Source organism: Asparagus officinalis, chromosome 10 (genome assembly GCF_001876935.1).
Source record: "Asparagus officinalis chromosome 10, Aspof.V1, whole genome shotgun sequence".
Classification (NCBI taxonomy): Eukaryota; Viridiplantae; Streptophyta; class Magnoliopsida; order Asparagales; family Asparagaceae; genus Asparagus; species Asparagus officinalis.
The window spans coordinates 39,110,426-39,126,734 of record NC_033803.1 but is presented as its reverse complement, the minus strand read 5'-3'; the positions used below and the strand labels follow the sequence as shown (position 1 = coordinate 39,126,734).

At 40.3% G+C, this 16,309-nt stretch overlaps 1 long non-coding RNA gene across 1 annotated transcript; it reads left to right on the top strand.

Annotated features, from left to right (window-relative positions):
* LOC109825089 lies at window positions 13,215-13,574 on the top strand. Its single transcript, XR_002242896.1, has 3 exons — window positions 13,215-13,280; window positions 13,373-13,435; window positions 13,509-13,574. It is a non-coding gene; the product is annotated as an uncharacterized LOC109825089 (long non-coding RNA).

Sequence of the window (16,309 nt, the reverse complement as noted above, 5' to 3'; positions counted from 1 at the left end):
CTCCCATTTGTTCGGAAGAGTCGGAGGGTTTTTTGAGCCGATTTACTACCTTTTTTGGCTCATTTTAAGACGGTTCAGCTCATTTGGGCACAGAAATCACTCCGAAAAGTATACGAATATAAACTGCTTCTTAAAACACTCCAATAAGGTATACGAGTATAAACTGTTCCCTAAATTTTGTTGAGAAGTTCCTGGAGAATGTTTTATAAATATTCTTAAGGATAACTCAACAACACAACGCCGGACAACGCGTTGCAGATAAAGACTCGACGCCAACAATCGATGGTCAGCTAGAGATTAGAAAAACAGGAATCGACTTCAAGTTTAAAATTCCGACAACGGTCAGACAATAAATACAGCACCGGAACTCTTACAGATATTCGACAAAGCACCGAATAACCTGGAAGATTGAAGGAATCAAGAACGGAAGTCATTCCAAAGTCCCATTACGCCGACTGAAGGTTGGGACAATCATATCCAAAGTATTCCAGACTCTTCTATAAAAGAACGAGACTGAAATACTTTGGAGGGGGTATCTGTAGGCATATAAAACTGCTTATAGGTCCCTTAGCACAGCTCGGCACAAACCGACGAACCAACGAGGCGACGAGATCGACGAATCGCACAGAAGCGACAGAATGCATCCATACGCGTTCGGAATCAAGCCAAGTGTCAAAGAATCAACGAGTCATCCAACCAAGGGCATACTCGGACGAATCAAGATCAGTTTCGGACTCGAACTCAGAAGCGGATTTACTGCCAAATCAGGAATCCGACTTACTGCCAAATCAGATCAACCAATCAGAGTCTCAATCAACCGAATCACGGACAAAACCGGAAAACGGACACAACTCAAAAACTCGGAAAACCCACACCTAAGGGGGCTCGGCTTAAGCCGAGCCACCCATAGGTGGCTCAGCCAAGGCCGAGCCACCCATTTTGCGGGCACTGTCCTGAGAGCCTATAAATAGGCCTAGAGATGTTCATTTTCAGAGGTCGGAATTTCAAGAGCCAAAACTCTGCCGGATTGAAGAGTGAACTCAGAGCTTTGAAGACTTGAAGACTTGCACGTACAGATCTGATCCTCGGCGAGCACCTACGTCAGAAAAGGCAGGATTTCGAGAGGAGGCAAAGAACAGATCTGAGATCTACACGATATCACACTCCGGATCTAAGCTTGGTCTTAGATCCCGAGATCTGGACGATTGTTTCCTTGGTGAATCCATCCTCCCCGGCTATTATTCCCTTCGTGGAATAATACCCGTATAATCGTGTAGATCCGACCGGATCTAGATCGCGCGGTGGTCCACGGATTAACCCCGGCGTTGGCAAAGAACCCACCAAAGCGAGCGACCGCAAAACAGGAGCTCGCGATTTGTTCACAAAAGGAAAGTTGTAATTTTTACTTTTTTTTTCTTTGATTTAGTTGTAACCGGATCTATAAAAGACCGGATCTTTGTAATCCAAGATGACAATTATTTCAATGAAGAAAACAGTTTTCCCCGCGAACACACCTGCTCCCGTCACAGTCTTCTTACAAGGAATCAATATCACCATCTTGCTGAAACGGTCCACCACAACGTATAAATAGTCATGCCCGCGCTTCGTAGTCGGCATCCCTCCTAGAAAATCCATGGAGAAGCTCTCCCACGGCCTGGAAGGAACCGATAATGGTAGGTACAATCCTCTCTTCCTGTTAGAAGGCTTTGAAATACAGCATAACTTACACCCTCCAACATACTTGGTCACATCATCAAGCATTCGTTGCCAAAACACATGTCGTCGTAGATTGAGAAGCGTCTTCTGAATGCCAAAATGCCCTTGCACATGCGAGGTATGTGCTTCCCAAATCTACTGTAACCTATCGTCATCCTCCGGAATGCATAGTGATGTCCCACGATACAACAAGCCATCCTCTCCAAGTGCATGCTCCCCCCTTCGACCAGCCTTCGCCTGCTCGAACACACTACCGAAGGCTTTACTGGATGTATATAGCTGTACATACTTCAAAGGAACCAAGGGCTGAATACGTGTCGCCACCAATAAAGACCTTTCCGGCGGACGAGATAACATATCGGCCAACTTGTTTGTCGCCCCCTTCTTGTACCTGATAATGATGTTTAAAGTCATCAAATAAGATATCCACTTCATGTGCCGTGCCTGCTGTAGCTTCGTCTGGGCATGTAAGAACTCCAACGGCTTGTGATCCGAGTGCACGACCACCTCCTTCCCCCAACAAGTACACCCTCCAATGCTTAATCGCCTGATAAAGTGCGTAGAAATCCTTGTCATAGGTTGGGTAGTTCACAATAGCACCCGAAAACTTCTTAGAATGGTATTCCACCGGCTTCCCATCCTGAATCAACACCACGCCCATCGCATAACTAGACGCGTCGGTCTCCACCTCGAAAGTCCGCTGCAAATTCGACAATGCCAACACCGGTGCCTCCGAGATCTTCCTTTTTAGCAACTGAAAAGCCTCCTCATACGTCCTTCCCCACTCGAACTGAACTTTAGCCTTTGTGAGGCCATGTAACGGTGCCGCATAAGTCAAAAAATGTCGAATGAACTTGCGCAAATACTGCCAAGCCCCCATGAAGCTCCTCACCTCAGTCACTGTCTTTGGCGTCGGCCACTTCGTGATCACCTCCACCTTACCTGGATCTATCCTCCGCTGGCCCTTCCCTACGATGAAGCCGAGATACACCAACTCGTCCTTCCCAAACTCGCACTTCTTCCCGTTGAGCTTTAGCTGTCCGTCCTGCAACACTTCAAATACCCTCTCAACATGAACGATATGCTCCTCCCAAGTACTGCTGTACACCAAGATATCATCAAGGTAAACTATCACAAAATCCTCTATAAAAGGTCGCAACAAATTATTCATAAGCCTCATAAAGGTAGCCGGAGCGTTGCACAATCTAAACGGCATCACCAACCACTCGAACAGGCCCTGCTTGGTCTTGAACACCGTCTTTCAAGTGTCTTCCTCCCGAATCCTCACCTGATGGTAACCAGCCTTCAAATCCAGCTTTGTGAAAAACCTCGCTCCCTCCAACTGATCCATAAGATCATCGATCCGCGGTAATGGGTAGTGATTCTTGATGGTTATCTTGTTGAGCGCCCGGTAATCTACGCACATGTGCCAGCCTCCATCCTTTTTGGGCACTAATAACACTGGCGACCCGCAAGGTGAACAACTTAGCACAATCACTCCTATCTCCAAGAGCTCCTGGACCTACTTCTTGATCTCCTCGGACTCCTGTACTGATGTACGGTATAGGCCTATGTTTGGCAAGGAACTCTTCCCGGTCAACATAATCTCATGCTCTACACCTCGACGTGGTGGTAGTCTCGTGATCTCCGAAAACAAGTCCGCATACTTGGCCTTTAACCTGTCAATATATCCCTCCTGAAGCTTGCTCAAGGTGGACAAGCATATCCTACTCAGCTGCTCTTCATAAGGCCGAATGAACAACAAAACGAACTTCCTACCCGCATTCACCAACCTCTTAGCCTGAGTCACCATCACCAAGCTCGTCTCTTGTGGAAGAGATGCTGAACGTAAAATGTATTGCTCGCCATCCTTGGTGAACATATACTTTTGGGCCCGCCGATCATATACTGCGTATCTACCCCACAAATAAGGATTGCCCAAAATAACTTGGCAAACATCTAACGGAACCACGTCGCATGTGACCTCGTCAATATACGACTCATGAAGTGCAAATCTGAATGAACACTGATTTACCACACTTAATCCAGCCTCCTTCTGAATCCACCCTAACAGATAGGGCTTCAGATGCTTCACCGTCTTCAATCCCAGCTTCTGCACTAATGCCTCAGATATCAGATTTTTCTTACTCCTTGTATCTACAATAGTATCCACCAAACTGGTCTTGACCTGCAACTTCAGAACAAAGAGCTGCTCCCTCGGGTCGTCATCTTCTTTAGTGGCCTGCTTCCTCGCCATAAGGTTGAGACTGCTGTTAGGTTCAGTCATCCCGGGAACCTCCTTCAGACCCTGTGCTATCACGTAAGCCTTCTTCTCCTCCTTCTTCTTCAACCCTTTCGGCTTCAGATGAGGATACTTATCCCAGCAATGATCAACCACGTGCCCTATCTGTTTACAGTGATTGCATGTCAATCCTGCCTTCCCCGAGTCACCCTTCTTCTTCTCATCCTTAGATTGAGAGCCACCCATCTTGCTCTCTGATGGTTTAGAATCCCCCTTTGCCTCATTGCCCTTCTTCTGCCTGCTCTCGATGGCAATGGCCTTCACGCTCGCCTCTGCGATCGTCTCAACCGAAAACAGCTTCATCTCTTTCCGGATGTAGTCATTCAGACCCACCATGTACTTCATGAAGATGGAGTATTCCTCTGTTGCGATGTTTAGAACCATCGCTTGCTGCTGGAACTCCGTCGTGTACTCCTGAACGGTCTGATTAAACTTTTGGCGCAAGCCATACCACTTGTACCAACGCTCTTCAAGGAACCCCACTGGATAGAATTGTTTCCGAAGTAGCTCCTTGAACTTGTTCCGCGACACTGCCTTCTTCTCCTGCTTGCAATAGGATTTCCACCATGTCAACGCGTGCCCCGAAAGCTTCAACATCGCGAACACTATCTTCTCCTTGGACGAATATCCGTAGAGAGTGAAATACATCTCTATACGTTCGATCCAATCATCAAGCTTCTCCACATTGATACTCCCATCATAAACAGGAATCTCAACCTTGAAGTCAATCTTCAGATTCTGATAATTATTCTTACCCCCTTGATGTCCAACAGTCTTGACAATCTCAGTCTCCCCATCTGAATCAGATTTCTCGCTCTCTTCGTCGGATTCGATGAGTTTCTTCTTACCCTTCAAAGAAGATTCCTCCTTTTTGCCTACTCCGTTGATGAGACCCACGAGTTGAGTGAGAGTCATCCTGATTGTCTCGATCTGCTTCTCCATAGCATCAAGTCTTGCTGAATTATCTACTTCTGTCATCTTCTCCTTCCTTAATTTCTGGACTCCTTCCAATGAAATAAGGATCTTGCCAAGCTTCTTGTACTATGAGTGAGTAAGGACCATACACAGGTTTCCCCTCCACAGGATCTAGGGGCTCTGATACCAACTTGGTACGTGTAACATTCCAAATTTTTTTTCCCTTTCATTGATCGGATACCGTTACCGACACCAATCCATAAATTAGTAGATTCTTTTCTTTATTGCATCTCATATAATCTTCTAGTATGAGAATTTAACTTAGCTACTTCTCATATTGTGATCTAGTTAACTAAGTCATAGCATGCATACAAACTTAGCATGTAAACCTAAGTTAACCATGCTTTAAACCTTGATTAGAGATAACCAAATCATTAAATACCTAATGTGAAACTCTCTAATTAACATAGTTATTATATTTGTTCAGCCATGTTAGTGGGGGAAATTTTGCATAAAACCCCTCAATTTTGGCCAAATTGAAGATTTCTCTTCACATGGGCTTATATATATGTGCCCTCCACCTCTCATTTTGCCATTCTAAAGAAAAAAAAATAGAAGAAAAATAAATAGATTCCATAAGCTCTAAACATTGAAGAAGAAGGAGAGGAGAAAGGAGTTAGTTGAGGATTTTGGAGGAGGAAGTGAAGCAAGTCTCAATACTAAGTATAATTCTCTTTTGCATGTTGTTGTTAAGAACATTAGACTGAGATTATAAGATTTAATTTAGATTTAGTCTTGCATGTAACATTTTAGGGCTTGCATGTCAATGTTATCTTGAAACTGAAATTTCGTGCAGAAATTTCCAGCAAGATACACTACCACTAAACCGTGCAGAAATTTCCAGCAAGATACACTACCACTAAACAGATCATAACTTTCTTTGTATATATCCAAATTAAGAAATTATTTTTGTTCTAAAAACTCGACTTCCCTGGCTTTCATTTGAGTCCCTGTTTGTTTAATTCTGAGATCATTCACTTATTTTAAAGTATGGTTTAACTCAGTGCATGTGTCTGAAACTGTCTGCCTGAGTTATGTCATTTGTAAAGAGTATATATCTCAACATATACCATGCATGCATGAAATTCTTTCTGTTCTAGAAACTACATATTCGTGGCTTTCATTTGAGATCTTGTTTGTTTAATTCTAAGATCATTTACTAGTTTAAAAGTATGGTTTAACTCAGTGCATGTGTCTGAAACTGTCTGCTTGAGTCATGTCCTTTGTAAAGAGCATATATCTCAACATATACCATGCATGCATAAAATTCTTTCTATTTATAAAACTAGACTCAATTGTATTTCTGTTGATAGGAGTTTGAATTAATTTGAATAATATTTGGTAGGCCTAAACCTAGTTCTAATAGCTAGCGTATGTGCTGGAAATTCCAGTCTACCCCCCTGTGTTGTTTTGCATGTAACATGCATTTTAAAAATGCAAAATTGATGAAACTCATGGGACATGGAAGCTAATCCATAATATTACTTACATACCAAGTATGAGCTCTTTGGGATATAGTTAAGTACCCGAAATAAATTATTCATCCCAAATGATGATCTCTGTTTTTCTGCTACAGTTTTGATAGGTGTAGTTTTCTAAGAGCATGACTCTTACTATACACCATGCATTGATGTAAAAGTTTTATATTCTGAAATTAGACTCATAATGGAGTCATTTGAGACTAGTTTCATGTATTTTGGACATCAATTTCTATACCATCTATTCACCTAAATCTGCTGTATGTACACTACTTAGGTTGCTGTGCATATTAGAGATATTAGATGCAATCATCTAGGGTGTAGCTTATACCATGATATAAGTTTTAAGTTAAAGTTTTAAAAGACATAGTGTCTAGAATCTCATGTGGGTATACATGTATATATAGGACAGAGAATCTTGGATTCATTCGTTGGCCGAGAGGATCCCGACATAATCGGTAGGTAACCTTTCATTGTTTCCTCTCAAGTCTTTGAGAGTTCGATTGATTACTTTCTTGAAGTTCCTGCGAGTTAGTTTCCCATGCTAATTGTATATCTTATCATTTTCATAATATTCCTATTTGATTCACCTCATGCATGGACTCGTTGTTGATTGGTTAATCATTGCTATCCTAATGTTGTTTATTTCAGTTTTATACCTTCGATATCCTTGAATGATTTCATTGCAACAATTCGAATTGATTCGATGGTTCAACTATTGATAATGATAATATTCCTCTCTTCGTTGATGCTTGATTGTCTATATTCATGGATTATTCCCTGTGTGAAGTAAGCTTCACCGGTGGGTGGTAACGATATAGTGTCCCGGTGGGACAATGCCCTGTGTGAGGACGCTCACCGGTGGGTGTATAAAGGCATGCGCGGTTTATTGATTATCCCATGATTGGGGAGTTTGGAATCCTGAATATTAGACCTTGATTATTCATCTTTACATGTTATTTCACTTCGGTCAATGATTACGATATAAGAATGGCAACTTAATGTTGAGACCCCGTTGTTCAAGTTTGATATCTATGTCTATCATTTTCATTCGTTCCCTTGGATTGTACCCGAGATTTTTATGGTTACCTATTGGGCCTTAGGCTCACCCCTATTGTTTCTGAATCCACTCGCAGGTCATACAACTGGCAAGGATAAGGGCATTGCAGACCCTGAATTTGAAGATTAGCTCCAGAGGAAAATCTTAATAGGGGTTAATTTATGTTCACTTTTGTAGTACCTTTGACTTATAAAACATGTATTAATGTTGTAGCCACTGCTATTATTGTAATATTTTGTATTACCCTTTAGTTCTCTTCTATTTTGGTATTCAATGGACTCTGCTGTCAACCTCGTGATCTTGGGTATTGCATATGCATCTCTACTGCTTTATTTTTCGCCCTTCAGTATATCTATGTTGTGATGTGCATAAAGATTTAGCAGGTCGACCCTTCTTATTACAGATAGGTCATGCTCAAATTTTTATGTACCTCCCAGAGGAGGGGCGTTACAGTACGAGTCCCGAGTGAGCACTTTTGATCGCAGAATTATCAAGAGTGGGTTAAGAAGAAAAACCGACAGAAGACACAATATAATAATTGGGCGAAGGAAATACCTTCTCTAGATTAATGAGAATCAATTGGATTATAATTCCTCAGTCTCTCAAATCTCTCTGATTAAAGAACAACCTCCCTGATCTTTTCTGATTACAATCTGAGTCCTCACCTAGAAAGTCGTCGTTTCTATTATATACAAAATATGAAATCCTAAACAGTAAACAGAAAATACCAGCCAGGCTCAAACTCCGACTCCGCGTCACCACAGAGCCGAGCCGTCCGACGTGCCAACACCCTGAGACTTAAATAGTCAGGGTTTTGGCGGTCGACCGCCACAAACTATCGCGGTCGACCGTAACCACGATAACAGCGTCTGGGTTACAGGGTTTTGCGGTCGAGCCGGCTGTGCACGTTCGCGGTCGACCGCCATGACACTCACGGTCGACCGTGAAACAGTAAAACTGTTTTTCTCGTGTTCCGACGAATCTTTCGACTTCGCTGCTTCCAATAACTCTGTCCACGACTCCTCTACACTATTCTCAAGATACCATGTGAATCACCTATCCTCAAGCTCCCATGAGGATCGCTAAGCTCCCGAAGAGAAGATACACCCGTATCAACTGATCTGCTGGTGGTGATAAAAAAAATCCTTACCCCATTCTTGGGTTCCTCCCGGTCTTGCAAAAAGGTTTATTGTCGTTACCCTGGTCTCCGGACAATCCTGCTTCTAAAATTAACTCTTAGTATGTCTCCCAGCTCTAATCGGGTTAGGTCTAGCTGCTTTTCGAAATAGTAGATGAAATCATTCTATGAAATTATCATTCACTGCTCTGGCATAACTGGAATCGGTGCTATCCTCCGGCGTCATCCTTTAAGCTGAATATAACTAATCTCCACCTATGTACTGAGTCAACATTAAGTAAATCTAAAAGTATTTCCCACATATTTCCTCTATTTATAGGTTGTAACTGAATCTGATGTACCCTAAAATTTTTGTGCTCCTAACTTCTAATATCTTCCTCAATCTTATCGAGCCAAGCTTCCAATTCTGTGACTCTATTAATAGCTGGATATGACGATGGTGAGACCTTCGACATTACCTCTTCAATAGGTACAGCTGGTACAACTGGTGGAGGGACTTCAGAGAGTAAAATTTGGTTTGTTACTCACTCCTTGAGTGTTGCTAGTCTCTACTTCTGTAATCGGTGTTACCAAGTCGACCTGATACTTTGGAGCCTACTACGGCTCGGGCTCTACTTGCCCAGCTCTACGGGTACAAGCTTTACCTTGACCACGTTCTTGTTCCAATGTTTATAATACCAAGAGGAGAGTTTATTTGACACAGTAAGTGAGAAACCAATCATAAATAACATAACATATACCAATAGGAAAAATCGTATCACTTATCATTCATGCATTTACTTTTCAATCAAAGTAAGGTAGTTGTCACCAAAATTTTTTGTTGTAAATTTTCGAATATACGTATATAACATCCTCACTCATTCTAGGAATTCCTAGCGCAATCTATACATGATTTCTAGGAAACTCTATACTAACTCCACGACTCGACACAGGAATGATCCTAGGATGCTGGAACTAGAGCTCTGATACCAACTGTGACGCCCTTGGGTTCACACAAGGCTGCAATCCAAGGTGAAACCAGAGATGTCAAACCTGCCATGTACCCACACTATGCATGAACATGTTTCACCAATCAGAGTAATATCCTCTAGTAGAACCAAATAGAAGTGCAGGTACAAACAGGTAAAATAAAGGAAAAAAATGTAATAGACATGATATAGAAGAGATATCTCATAAATAAAAAGAATCATGTCCCAACTATAATACATCTGATATATGAATAATGAAAATATCTCAACATGAATCAACTAAAAATCGTACTAAGGCACACTTCCTTTACAATATGAATATGAAACTCTATTATCTGGATAAAACTCAAAACTACAGTGGAGTCTCTACAAATAAGAATACGTGATGGCGACTATGCCAGAACTCCGTCACCCTGTGGCTCTCCGAAACTCCGAACTACCTGGAAAGTAATTTAAAAAAAAAAGAACAACAAGAAGAGCATCAGAGTACTACAGTAAGATTACCTCCATCCGCCCCCAGGGGAAGGGCTACTAGATGGAGTGAAGACTCTATCTATTAAGCATAGTCTACCTAGATTCATTTTTCCCGTATCTAAGTAGGATTAACATTTAGAAACCTACAACACGAGACGTAGTATGTCGAGCGAATTAATTCAAATAAGGAAACCCTCATGTATATACCATAAGTCTCAAATTGTAGATATCTAAATATTAATACCGAACTAAGAAAAAACAATCTAATGAAACCAATAATTAGAAATCCATAACACGAGACTGGTACATCGAGCGAAATAATGCAAATAAGGAAACCCTTATATATATACCATATGTCTCAAATTGTAAATCTCTAATCATTGATCCCAACTAAGAAGTAAAGAAGACAGTAAAAGAAATAAGATATCAACACATCGTATTTATAATATCTTCCACTATCACTGGAGAGATAGAATAAAATATCAACACATAATTTTGTATACTTTCAAAAGTAACGTATATCAGTCATATAGTTCAATGATAGGTCGTATTCATAATCAACATCTGCTATACTTAGGCTATCAAGTAATTATCTTAGTGCAACAGACTACCCTGTAGGTATCCTGAACTATGTACATGGCTAATTAGTCTCATCACGATCTCAGTGCGTAACATGAGTGTGGGATGGACTACCAAATAGGCATCCTAGAAATACGGCTCATGAGGTGAATACCCTAGTGCAGGACAGACGGCTAGAAATACGGCTCAATGGCCTGTACATGTGGAATATCGACGCACTACCTCATGTAGTACTGAACTGAGCTCATCAATGATATTCACCTCATGTATAAACTGTGTATATCTGGTGTGTCGACGCACTATCCCTTATAGTACTGAGCTATGCTCATCAACGACATCCAACATGTATATGAACTATATCTAATTCAAATATGATCAAACTAAAATTTATTATAATCCCCTTAGGATTCTTAAATGTATAACATAACATATTCATGACTATACGTGTAACATCAAGCGGCTCAAAACTCCACGAACGCACCTCAAAACGGCGCAACACAGCTCCACAAAACGAGCAGGAAAAACAGACGGGACATCTGTTAGTAAAATAAGCATATTTTTCTTTAGAAAAACTATTTTTATAAATGGTTTTTTGTTTTGAAAAGTAGATTCACACATATTTCAAAAGGCATAAGTTTAAATCAGTTTGAAGTTAATTTGTTATCCCAAATATCCAGTTAAACATTATATATGTGCAGCCATTTTTCTGCAGGACATGTTATTAGTAAACATAATATATCTTTCTCTATACAAAGTCTTTTTAAGAATGATTTTCTGTTTTAGAAACAAGATACATATAGATTTCATTTAAAACTAGTTTGGTTAAATTTGGAGTTTTTTTGCTATGTTAAACTATTAATTAAAAATTATACAAGTGCTATAGTTTTCTGCAGAAAAACATATATATAGTACATCACTTAAATTTCTCATATATGAATGAAATTATGAAAAACCCTAATGATAATGATCATAATACTATCATAAATAGCAAGAAAAGATTATTCATCTAGCATTTGTTTTAAGGTTTACTATAAAAAATCTAACTTTTAACACCTCAGGTTAAGATTAAAGCATGAAAACACATATTCAACATCATATTAATCATCTACACTAGTTATTTAACTATGGAGATATGTTTGGATGAAGATAATATTGCCTTAATCTCATGTGCAAGCCTCTGAAATAAATAGTAAGCAATCCATGAGCACAAACCACTCGTTCTCCCTCGTCTCACGTTGATGATCTCGCCCTTGTGTCGATATTTACTTCACAAAGCTCTTAAAATTCTCAATTTTAGGGTTAGGGCTTTAGAGAGAGGAATAGGGACTACTAGGGTTTGAAACTCTGATGTAAGGGTGACAATTTTTGTGAAAATATAAGTATATATATATGTAAACCCGAAATAAACCCGTTTGACCCGAACCTGGAAACCTAGTCTGACTAGAAAAATAACCTTCGGTATTTTGGCAATAACTTTCGCGTCCGACCTCGGAATGATGTGATATAAGATTTGTTGGAAATCTCTTGAAGATACCTACAACTTGGATATTTTAAGTCTTTCCAGATTCTAAATTTTTCAGTATGTAAAATGCATATACTTTTAACTGGTCGTTTTTCCTAGATTCAGGCCCGTGCACGTGTGCATGATATCACTTCTATATTCACATATATACATTGAATTGATCTAAAATCAATTCTTAGCATACTAAAACATTGGCAAAATAGCCAGATTGGTATGTTTTCTCGAGGCTTGGTGACAAGTTGGTATATTTTCTTTTAGTTTTGTCAGATTGGTATATTTTCTCAACTCCGGCGCCATATAGGCCTTAAATTTAGCCGGAGTTAATGTTCCGGCTAGTGCTGATGAGATTTTTTGCATAAAATCCCCTCATCAAATACAGTTTCCTGCTCCTAACCCCCCTCTCCCTCCTCCCTCCTCCTCCTCCTCATCCCTCTTCCCGATCCCCTCCATCTTCTCCTCCCCTTCCCTCCTTTCCTCCTCCTCCTCCTTCGGCCCTCTCCACCTCTGCCCATTCTCTGCCACCACCCCCCTCTCTCTCCTCCCCTCCCTCCAAATCTCTCCATCCTCGCCGTCGTCAACTCCTTCCTCGACTCCTCCTCCTTCCTCCCCTCCTCCTCTCGCTCTTTCCTCGCGACCGACGTTATGTTGAAACAATGACTACATCTAGAGAGAAAGTCTGGTTTTGGTTTATTGGAAAACAAAGAAGATAACTTTTAACAACATTCACTTTAAGGAAAAGAGGATGAGACTGGCATTATTGAAAGAGTGAAGAGTTGAATATCATTGTAAAGGTAGCTTAGAAAACATGACTGGCCCTGGTTAACTTCTTTTTTTTCCTTTACACAATGCAAAGAAATGTCTGTTGGGATGGGAAAAGTTGAACTGATTCATGCAGTTTTTAATGGTTTTACTTTTCATTTTGCCAATCATAACCTGTGTATATTATGATTTGCATCTTAACTTGTTTGCAACATTGAGTTAAGTATTTTCTTATTTATTCAACAACTTTATCTTGCTGGGAATCAAATTACATCACTTTCTAGCCTTCCTCAATTTCCTAATCTGGAGGTATGTATGTAATTTGCTTACAACGTGTCTTCCACTCAATATGGCATCATATGTGATATCTTTATGGTCTGAAATGCTCCCTCTTCTTCTAGTTTTTATCTGTTGCTCAAAACAGGTTGAAGTCTCTTGCTATGGCAAGTCAACCTCGCCTGCAGGTTAGTTAAGAATATTATTAATTCTTCTTTCAATCCCTCAATTTTTCTTGAGGTTCCTTTGACCTCCACCTAGGTACTGGCTGCAAGTAAGAACAAGATATCAACTCTAAAGGGGTTCCCGCATTTACCAGTACTTGAGGTTAGTTTTGTAGCTGTCTATTTTTACTTCAATATGGGTGCTGGTTTTCTCTTCCTTTCTAGTCCTTAACTTGCCAAATACTTGTCATTTTCACATGTGTTATTGCTGATATTACCTTATGAACTTAAGACTGTTGAAACTGTTTTCAGCTTCATGAGGAGGAGGAGGAGGAGGAGGAGGGAGAGGGGGGTTAGGAGCAGGAAACTATATTTGATGAGGGGTTTTTATGTAAAAAATCCCATCAGCGCTGGCTGGAACAGTAACTCCGGCTAAATTTAAGGTCTATATGGCGCCGGAGTTGAGAAAATATACCAATCTGACAAAACTAAAAGAAAATATACCAACTTATCACCAAGCCTTGAGAAAATATATCAATCTGGCCATTTTGCCCTAAAACATTAATAAATATTATTATTTTTCATAATACAATATATTTATTATTTATTACAAAACATTCAAATTTTTAGGGTTTTACAACATCCTGGAAGACCTGGGGGTCGTGACATCCATAACATAGAAAGAATTAAAACTACGTGGGGAATAGGCCGAATACTTTCTCAAAAGAAAAAAGCTTAAAAAAGGCCAATCGATGATTAAACCCCCGAACTCAAATTTTGCTTCTCGTGGTAAGGGAAAGACACCTACAACAGCTATTGGTGCTAATCAAACATCACATCACCAACCTCAGAAGCAACGAAGGCCCCAGCTCCGAGACTCCAAAAAGAATACTCCTTCAAGGATGAAGAGGTTCTAGCTATCTTCAAATACCTCCTTAAAAGTAATAAAATCAAGCCACCACCTATTACGAATCAGGAGGAAGCTAATAACACTTCGGATCCAAAGTACTGTGCATACCATAGGAGGATCCTTCATCCCACAAAGGCTTGCTTCACTCTCAAGAACAACATTCAAGCCTTGGTCGACGTCGGCATCATAACACCGAAATGATCCGAATAAGAATGTTACACTCCGAAATTATATGAGTATAAACTGCTCCTTCCTAGACTCCGACAATTATAAGAGTATAACTACTTCTCCTTATCCTCTGACGGGTATACGAGTTTAAACTACTTCCCTTATTTCTAATAACGGGAAGTTCCTAGAGAATATTACTCTTAATTTTCTTAAGGATAACCCGATAGTATGCCCGAATACAATTGGATTTAGGTTTGCCAAAGAGCTGGGGGTGGGATACCTCAATGCATTCCCATAGGAAGTTCCTAGAGAGTGCTATACATGGTATTCTTAAGGATATACCAAAACTTATTATTCAAGATGAAAACCAATCATCAGAATAATTCATTCTTAATCATGATAAAGAATGATTAAGAACCTCCCACTCTGGGTATTTAATAATTTCCAAGATGATTAAAACCCTCCCACTATGACTTCTCAAGTACTCTTTCATTGAGATGAGATTCAATGACTTCATCCAGTCAATCTTTCCTCACGAAACCCCCACAGTCTAATTGTGGAGTGCTTAATCTTTCACTAATCAAATCAATTGACGGTGGGTCCACTAAAAATTTATTTTTGGTTTGATCCACTCTAACTTCCACTGTGTCTGTACACTCAACACATCCATTATTAGAGTCCGGACACAGTATTGAAAGTTTTAAACCCCCTTGTGTTAAAGTCCTTGCAACTTGACACAAGAAACTCCCACTGTATTGACACAGTGATTTGTGCAAATAGATACTCCCACTGTTATTTGTACCACCTTACTCCCATCTTGGTCAAACCTTCCTACAGTTAGGACCAAAGCCAAAATCCCCTCTCGATTCCTTTCATGAACGAGAGTTCAATTTCAACTCGAGCGATCAAACTTCCTACAGTTAGGGTCATCTCAAACCTCCCACTTGGTCAAACCTTCTTATAGTTAGGTTCAAAACTAGAGTTCCTTCTCTATAAACAAGAAATCCACCTTCAGATTGGGTAATCAAACCTTCTGACAGTTAGGGTTATTTGAATCTTTTTTTGATTCTCGAAGTGGAGATCCCACTTTGAGTTTCTTTTGCACCTGGAGATAGAATATAAAAAGTTTCCTCTTCAGCATCGGGTTCGTCTTTACCCCAAGAGAAGACACCACCTTCCAACAGCAAAATCGACGCCTTACGTGCATGGGGTATTTTATCTCGATCCCTAAATAGAGATAAGTCTACATCTAATACATGCTGTAGGGTGGTCAGTTTTTGTGAAAACAACCAAGTCTACGTATTCAACACCGTAGCACTAAAAATCCATGCGTTTCATACATCAGGAATTTTATCCCGAAGCCTATGTAGGGATAAATCAACGCCTAACACACGTTGCCAGTTTAGTCTTTCGCCGAGTGAAAAAGACACCAAAATCCAAGTCTGGGGAATTTTATCCCGAAGCCTAAGTAGGGATAAGTCAGCACTTAACACACGTTACCGGTTAGTCCTTGACCGTAAAAAGAACAAAAGCCCACATATTGGACATTATGGCATGTTGTTATTCATAACGCCAAAATCCGTGCTTTACACGCACGGGAAATTTTATCTCGAATCCTAAGTAGGGATAAGTCAGTGCCTAACACACATTGCTGGTTTAGTCTTTCGCTATATGAAAAAGGCACCAAAATTTATCATGGGGGACTTTATCTCGATCCCTAAATAGAGATAAGTCTGCATCTGACCCATGATGTCGGGTAGCCTATTCCCGTAATAATGGTAAAGTCTATGTATTCGATGTCGTAGCACTGAGAGAGTTAA